General features: G+C 37.7%; 1 pseudogene; it reads right to left on the bottom strand.

The window, feature by feature from the left end:
* Positions 1-698: 698 nt before the first annotated feature.
* Positions 699-2025, bottom strand: LOC124109579 (sulfite oxidase, mitochondrial-like; annotated as a pseudogene).
* Positions 2026-9442: the final 7417 nt, after the last annotated feature.

The raw sequence follows: 9442 nt of genomic DNA, 5'->3' as shown, positions 1-9442 counted from the left end.
ACAGACAGTAGAAAGAAACATACACATTTTTTCTTAGGTGTCACATACATAGTCTAAGGAGAATCCAAGACCTCAATGGTGATAGGCACTAGAGGTAGAGTTTGAAAAGGAAGATAAAACACAATGAATATCTCCAGAATTGCTTTCCTTACTCCAGTTCCTTGGTCCAATGGCCCTCACCTCTTGGCATGATGTCAGAAGTCAGGAGGGAAACTGTGCAAGTCAGCTTTCCATTATAGTAACAAACATCTGAGATAATTATAAAGAGAAAAAAGGTTTTTTTGGCTTATAGTTTTAGACTTTGCAGTCTATGATTAAGTGAATCGATTATTTTTAGACATCTGGTTGGGGTGCCAGGAGGCAATGGTGGAGAATGGATGTAAAGGATAAAGTGCTGGCCTCCTGGACAGAAAGCAAAGGAGAGGAAGAAATGGCTGGGCTTCCATTGATGATGTTGATTCCATATTTGCTACCTAAAAACCTACCACAAGGCCCTACTTCAAAGTGTTCACCACTTCCCAGTAATGCCCCCATAGGGACCCAAACTTTAACAAATTTTCTTTTCAGGGATATTCATGATCCAAAGTATACTAGTAGTGACAGTGGATGGAATTGCTGAGTGTAGCTAGCTAGTTCTAGATTGGGACCACAGTGTTTTCTTACACAAGGTAGCTCCCATCCAATCTTAAAAAAAATGTTCAGTTCCTTTGCCTGGCTGGCATAGGAACTTGCAGCTGCATAGGTGCCAAATCCAGGCCTTCCTGATGGCTATTTTTTTTCCATCCAGCTCATGTGCCTACCAGGTTAAGCTCATATTCAGAGAGACATCTATCTCCTGCCACCACCATCCCATGCATATTACTTGCCAGTCACCTGCCATGACTCAACAGTCTCCTTACCCTGGAATTTTGTGATAGCTGCTGAGAGAGGGAGTTCCTGAATAGAAGGACTGAGTCAAAGTCTGCAGTGTCCTAATTCACAGATGAAGAGAAGCCTTTGTGATATTTCTGCTGCCAGTGCCTTTAATGCCTATGGCTTTGCGCAATGCCCAGCCATTTAACATGAATACACCCCCCAACATTGGGAACCACTGCTTGCACAGGGAAGCCATGGACATAAGGCAGAGATTATCCATTTATCTCAAATACCAGTAGAATCTCAGTTTTGGGAGTCCATGCCCTAGCCAGAAAAATGGATACTCTGTAAGCAGTCCCAGTTGGGTCTGAGTCTCTCAAAGAAGATATGGGCTTCAGTTTCACAGAGTAAGTGATCCCACCCCCACCCCCGCAGGAGTGACACATCGCAGATCTATGACACAACCCAGTATGCAGTGCTGATGTCTCCTGACCTCCACTCCAGACCTTTCATTTCTTTAAGCTAGGACAACTCAGAGTGCTGGTTAACTGCACACTGAAGAATGACCATGACCTCATGCTTGCAGGATGTAAACAAGTCATCCAAGTTCAAGAACAAGGACAGTGACTGACCTCCAGTTTTTCCCTCCTACATGCAGATAGATGTCTGGATCCAGGTTAGGAACAGGACGTGGTTTCAGGTAAAGAAATAGGGTTAGGTGTGATGTGGGTTTCCTTTAGTAGCTGCCACAACCAGCACAGCTGTTAATTCAGGAACTGGACAGGCAATGAGGGGATAAAGAAAAAACAAATAGACACACATAGGAAAAAAGCTGGGGTCAGGTGGTTTGGCCCAGCCCTTGTGAGGCTTCACCAACACAAAAGCTAGCTGGGCATGTTTATTATACAGGTTTTGTCACCAGAATGTTGTTTATGAGAAAGTTTTAGCAAAGCAGGCAGTCTGAAGGAGAGGTGAAACTTTAGCGACATCAAGATCATCTTGTTATGTCCAGAATTATCTACCCCTAGTAGTTGGTGTTTGAATCCAAGTTTCTGATGGTTAGAGTTTTGTGCCTTTGCATATAGTCACCCCTGGCTGGCACTACCATAGCAACTGGGGCATCTTGACCTGCACTTTTGCATAGTCAGCTCCAAGAGCAAATGCAGCCATAAGGGAAACAGAGGCCACTGTTTGATTCACCACTTTTCACAACAGCTCATTGGAGGGCACTACATGAAAGGGGTGCTGGCTATTCACTTTCAGGGATGGGTGCTACATAGGATTATCAGTATATATCAGAGGTTTCCAGGGTGGGTTTGCCTGTCTTCAGGGTTCAGCTCCCCAGTCTTATCTTAAGGCAATAACTTATGCACACAGAGCTAGTTATGAATAGTGGAGAGGGCCTAGAAGACCTCTAAGGGGCACCAAGTTGTGACTAGCAGCAGCTTGGATGGGGTGTTCCTCGGTGTGGATTTATATAATATGTGATGTCAAAGACCTCACAACCCAGAATCACCCAAATCCCTGTCTCAGGACTCATTCTTTTTTTTTTTTTTTTTGTATTTTCATGGTGACTCCTGAACAGCCATATACCAATTATCAAGATAGGGCAACACTATACCAAGGCCCAGCATGGGCATCATGACTCCTCCTCTAAGGCCAAAAGTTATCATTAGAGAAGATCAGGCTGGAATAGTGGGGCATATATGAATCATTTCTTGAGCAAGCTCCGGAGAGGTTGGACCTGATGCTGTAGGACTGAAAGAGACCCAAGACTTCAATTCTGTGACATATAAGTACTATGGTCTGGCCAGTTCTGTGTCTGCTAGGCAAGGCCTTGTGAGAGGCTGTGTCATCACCTGATGCTGGGAGTACTAAAAACTCAGTATCAGACCTCCATTCATCCTGCAGTCATGGACTGGCATAGGCCACCCCCATGCTTCTGTGCCTGTCTCCTTATAAGCTGAGGCAGTAGGGAAGTCACAAGGGCTTGAGCTGGGACTGTCTTAAGTTTTATTTCCACCCTTGCTAACATCCATGATTTGATTCAGTTACAGGCTTGTGGAAAAACTAATGTCCACATTCCAGGAAGTGGAAGATGATAAGGACCCCAAATTTGGGGAGAATTAAAGACATCTTAGCCTTCCCTCATACTTGGAAGGTTGTTACTAACAAGACAGAAAAATTTTTAGTATTCTTCCTCCCCAACTCCCCCATCCTGCCCTTTATGCTTTGTATTTTTCTTGGATGATAGAATTGGATCTTTGTCTTGTGTTATTTTTTCTCTTGCAATTGCTTATTAAATGTCCAGTTTCTTTGAATGTTTGTTGGTTTCATCTACTGATTTTTTCAGCTATACAGGATGATTCTGTTGCAACCCACCCTGGGAGGTTTGGTGCACTAATGTGGAAGACTGTACATTTACTTTTAGACTTTTAGGGTTTGAATGTCAATTAGGTAGACACACATGCATACACACACACACACACACATGCTCCAAACAAGATTATAATTATCTCCATCACCTCTAATGTTGAATTCTTCAGAAACTCAAGGAGAAGGCATTTGTGAGTTGGCCACAGTGACACTATGACATTTTTCAGAGTCCACTTTATCATACTTGGTAAAATTTCCTTATGTTGTCATGTTGTTAAGTGATGATTATGGTTTTCTTACTTTATTACTTGATATTCATATTTTTATTCCATTTCTAAAAAATATTTATGAATGTTATTATTATATTTTCATTCTCCTTATTTAATCTTTGGAAAAAATTTTGTGCATAATATCTCTTGCATTCTAATATTTCTATGTGTTAGACATTAGAAAATCATTGATTCCTATAAATTAATCTTATTGTGAAAGCAACACACATATTTAAGTAGGGATAAATATCAATGTTAATATCAATTAACATGTCATTTATTTTCTTTGTACAAGAAGCTAGCCTTGCTTTGGTTAACCTCTAAGTGAGTTGTAGGATCTCTAAGGCTGAAAATAGCAAGGAGCATAAACTTATCTGATGTTGACTCTTATTTATAGTTATTTTTCAAAAAGAAGAGTTTAAAAAAAAACAATTATGTGCATTGCCAGTACTGGTTCTTTATTTTAAACCTGGAATGCAAATTGTTATTAGAAACATGAGAGATTATTATTATAATTAAATATTAATAACTTCATAAAGCTATGTGCTATATATAGAGCTAGCTGAAAATACCTTACAAGTTTTACTTCAATTAGTTCACATTGATTCTTATATTATTGATTTAATAGTAATAACATTTATATGATTTATTATTATTTGCAAGTTTTTAATTAAATTTATCTTTGTTGATATTATATTTATGCATGTTTTTGCTAATTCAATTCTTCTGACTCTAGGAACTAGATAGATTGCCTTTCCTATGGGTTTTAGATAAAGTTGTGCTTATCCAGTCCCCCTCTTATTGGCCAATGAGCTGCTTTGCCAGTTGCTTACAATGTCAACTGGTTAGTGGTCAAAACTGAGCTCATCATTTTAGGTATTGCTCTTATCATTGGAATTCAGGGAATTGCCTCATCCATATTTTCACACATTCCAAGAGATGATCTTCAGATAATAACTTATTAATGACAGATGAAAAGGTCCTAACCTCCTTGCGTTGATTGTAAACAATTCTGGTACAAAGAAAATAAATGACATGTTAATCATATTAACATTCCAGTTTCAGAGCTCTCTAGTGATAAATTTGAACAGCACTATGGGTTAGCTTTCTTCTCTACCCAAATATGAATAATCACTTTTTTACAGGTGTATCAAAATACTTCCCTCAAAAGCATTTACATGTACATGTCTGACTGTTGCCAGAGCTTCCAATCTTATGATAGATGCAAAAGTGAACCTGGGTAGCAGAATACTACAAAGGGACTTTGGAGATAGAGATCTTGCTGGTGGGCAATCATGATCCTATAACTGGGTACAAATAGTCCTTGTACCAGTGCAATTGTTAAACTCTTTGGTGAAAACAAAAATAATGAATGATGTCTTGAAGATATTACAGAAATAAGTGTAAGGACAATGAAACAGGGTGATGAGTGCAAAGTGCCATTGATTTGTTAATGGGAGATAATGACAGATTGAGCACAATTATTAAAAAATTCAAGGCAAAATGTTAAAACTGGAAGCCTTCCTTGGCGTTCCTATGCCACAGTAAGTGTCACCGATAGGGAATAAGAGATTCTGTATTTTGAATGAAAATATATGAGTAGCTGCCATTAAGAAATTGAAGTAGATTCTGTGGAACACACTGGGCCTGATGTAAAAAACTCATCCTTGGGGACACTTGATACTTGACAACAAAAAGGGTTAAATTCTAACACACTGAGATTGAGAAAGTTCTAGATTATATAAGAAAGGGGAGGGATTATATGGTAAGGAAACTGCATATCTAACTAATAGAAATTAATAGATGGAAGAATACACACAAAACTGAATTCAGTGAATTTGAAGGGAAGGAAAACACTTGGATAGGTCATGGTTAATAGATGTGGGAGCACATTCTTGTAATATAGGATTTAACATCCCAGAATGGACTCCAAGAAATAGTGTTACTAATTCTAGAATGTTTACTAACAAAAGCCATTATCAATATTAACCAAAATAGCAATTCTAGAACCATTATGGTAAAGAAGTGGACATACAAGAGTGGATAAGCTATGTAAGGTCAGATACTGACTGTGCTCCACAAGAGGGCTTGGAGGATTCTCCATTTACCAGAACATTGGAAGTACTCAGATTAAAAAAATTTCCAGTCCTATTGACATGAAAATGTTCTGTGGTAACCTTCCTAGTTAGACCTGAGCTTTATAATAGATATAGCTGTAGAGAACTTGATAGTGATAGTGATAATAAGATTTCATTGGGAGCAAGATAGTATTGAAACATTAAAAGCCATGTGTGTATAATTATTTCAATGAATGGTGAATTCAAATTGATTGTCAGAAGGGACACAATCTTCAGACAGAAGTGGGATGGCTAAAAGAACATGGTGTTCCTAGAGTCAAGACCTATTGGCAGCAGTGATTACATTGCTTAATTTAAAATAACTCAAGGATGGGTGATCAAAGGACTGAGGACATTCTGTAGATATATTTTCTTTCATCTGTCACCTACTTTTTTTTGGAATTGGGCCTATATATTCTGGATCCGAAACGACTGACCAATGAATGGGTAAGGCAAATTCTTATGTGGAAGGAACCTAAAAACACCATTAAAAAGTGAATTCAATATGAATCAACCTGGTTCTTCCCCAAAGGGACTCAAGAATATTTATTTTGATTACCTTGCTTTGAAGAAATGCCTGGACCTTTCTTGTACTATTTATTACAAGGCTAGAATTGATGTTGAACCCATAAACAAAAAGCATTAGCATGGTTCCCCGGGTTGTGTGGGTTAAATGGGAGTAATTTGATTTTGTGTTTACATATGGAATTGAAAGAAGAAAGATTGCAGGATTGGGGAACAAGGAAGTCTATGGTAGAGTAATGTGGGTTGACTTATGGGAGGGAACAGAAATGTGAAGATTTCTCACCACTTATTAATGCAATCCAGAAAGCAGGAGACAGAATGACTCTTTCAGGTAATGTTGCAAAGCTTGTCTTCAGCAACTTTAGCGCTGGCCAGAACTGTGCATGGATACAGAGTAGCAATGCTGAAAGGAATGGAAGCTATGCAAGGAACCAAACTGCAGACTTCTATCACCATGTCTCATCTAGACATTGCTGCTGTTTAATGCCCAATCTTCTAATAAAAGAGAGAAATGCTTCACCAGAGTGGAGCCATCCTTCTAAGATGCAAGAATCTTGGTATCAAGTTGATTTGGTTGGATCCCTTTCATGGTAAAAGAATTGGCAACTTAAATTTTGACTGTGACACATATTTAAAATTAGGGAATTTTAAAATCAAAGATAGTGTTCTGTAGCAAATGTTTCCCTCCTACATCTTATGTGTCCAAATAAATTCCACCATCCATGTGCATACATTGACCAACCTCTCTTCGATCCTCTGAAGTCTGTGGTAACCATTAGACTATTACAACTTCTATGAGACCAATATTTTGTTTTTGTTCTTGTTGTTGTTTATGTACCACATATGAGTTCGATTATATGGTGTTTGTCTTCCTGAGACTGGCTTACTTTCACTTAATGTGTATTCCAGGTCTTGGCAGATTTCCATATTTTTTATTGCTGAGTAGTATTTCTTTATAAATATAAACTATATTTTCTTGTATATTTATCTCAATAGGTAACCACTTCTCCAGGATTCTGGGTAAAGTTTTCTTCTGGGATATCATCAAAGTAAAAGTTCACAGCTTTAGTTTATGTCCAGCTAATAACAGATACTCATCCTCCTCCTAATGTTCAGTCAGCACATCTGTTGTTCTACATTGTTTGCCTGGCAAGTTGAAACATCTACTTCTTATGATGTGACTGCTGTACTTGGGCAAAAGATCATTAAATGGGGCATGGGAAAGTTCATTGTGGATCATAATTACCAAAAAATATTCTTCCCTTATCTAATTTGTAGTAACAGTTTGTTTTCTACAGAAGAGTCAGTTATCCGGATATTACGGTGGCATTCCCTTACCTGTTGGCATGAGGAGCTTGAAGTAACTGTATTGAGGGCCTATGTTTCTCTAATATGTAGATCTCCTCTCTGGAAACTAATAGTTCTACAGTCAAAGCCATGAATTTTGGGTGTGACATGTAAAATCTCTCCCACATGAGTTAGGTGGAATGACTGCAAGTGAAAAGGGAAGTCATTCCTATTATACTATATATATATTCATTCCATGTGTCTATATCTATATTTCTCACACAGTTTATATAGGTAATTGCTGTGGTCTAAATATTAAGTGTACTCCCAAAAGCTTATACATCAGACAAAGCAAGAAAGTTTAGGAGCAAAATGATTGTGTTATGAGATCTTTAACCTAATCAGGGCATTAGCCCACTGATATAGATTAATTGGGTGTTATCGATAGGCAGGTTGGGCTGGAGGAAGAAGATCACTGGAAGTGTGCCTTGGGGTTTATATTTTTTGAACCATTTTCTCTCTGTTTCCTGGTGGCAACCTTAGCTGTTTTTCTCTTCCATGCCTTTCTGCCATGATGTTCTTCTGCCTTGTCTACGACACACAACTGCAGAGTAGGACATCGATGGACTGAGACCTCCAAAACCTTGCATCAAAATTTTCCTATTCTAATTTCTCTTATCAGATTTTTTGGTCCCAATGATGAAAAAGCTGACTAAAATAGCTATTATTCCTTACCTGGTGCTTCAACTGTTCCTTCTAATGTCTGCTCCAACACCTATTGACAATTTTGTGTGATGTAACTGTGGATGGTTATATGTCAGCTTCCACACCTCCTTTTTGATAATATAAGCTTCATGGTCAGAGGACAGATAGCCAAATTATTTATGGAGAGATTAGGTACCACGTAACATTACATCTACTGCTTTTCCTAGGAATTATTCTGTTATAGGGATCTTAAAAAATTAATATCCCCTTCAAGGAAAGAGCTATGGCAATGATTGTGCAGAAATGAACTTATAGACAATTTCAAGCAGCCTTTCAATTCAAGCACTCTGCATAGGAGCAGCTGAAGCCTTGGTTACATTTGCATTTGAAGCCAGTTTCTCTCTCTTCCCAATCTTGCCTTCCTCATTTCTTTACAGGACTGTATGTCAGCTTCATTGTCCAATAAAAATTCTGTGTTTATTTAGAGAGAGTCTGCCTCTGAGTTGTTTCTGGGGAGTTCAATCTAAGACAATATGCATAAAAAATTCTGTCCTATAAACCCTGCTTACTCTCATTCCTTAAAAACTGAATAAAGTTTTACTTTTTCTTACTATGACTTCATATCTCAATTTAAAAGGTGTTCCTTCTAAAATTCATGTATTATTTGGTTTTATGTGTACTTTTTTCTCTGGTGGTTCTTTTCAATTAGTAATGCTCTCACTTGTTTATACATTTGTCTCTTTTATTAGAATAATTTAGCTCTTTAAAATCAAAGATAGTGTTCTGTAGCAAATGTCTACTGCTTAGCATGCATCTTAGAACATAAAGGACTGTTCATTTTTTCTTAATTGAATGAAGAATTAACTAAATTTTTACTATTTATCAGGAAAAGCCAGGAGGTTTAATGAATTCCTTCTCAAAGCATTCAGGAACAAAATATTAGGAAAGATTTGGAATGCTCATTTTAGCATTGTCTATAGTTCAGTCATGAAATATACCTAAACCTCTGAAGTTAAGGGACACAAAAAGAAAAGATCAATAGAGGGGGGGGGGATAAGGAACAAAGTGTATGTGTGCATGTAATACAGCCTCTCTTGAGTAAGATTCTCAATGTATATTGTAATATTTTGATAGATTGTGAATTCTTAGCACAAGTCCTTCATATTCTTCTGTAAGTATAAAAATGTATTTCATATCATTAGTAGTAAATTATTTTAAATCATCCACAAATTCCATTAGCATAAAGAATTGAGTCTTCAATGGATGTATAACAAGGTATATGGATGGAATGAATCCAAAATCACACCA

Source organism: Marmota monax, unplaced genomic scaffold (assembly GCF_021218885.2).
Source record: "Marmota monax isolate L192 unplaced genomic scaffold, Marmota_monax_Labrador192_F-V1.1 WCK01_AAM20220418_F8-fsc00115, whole genome shotgun sequence".
NCBI classification, from domain to species: Eukaryota; Metazoa; Chordata; class Mammalia; order Rodentia; family Sciuridae; genus Marmota; species Marmota monax.
This window is presented reverse-complemented; position numbering and strand designations above follow the sequence as displayed.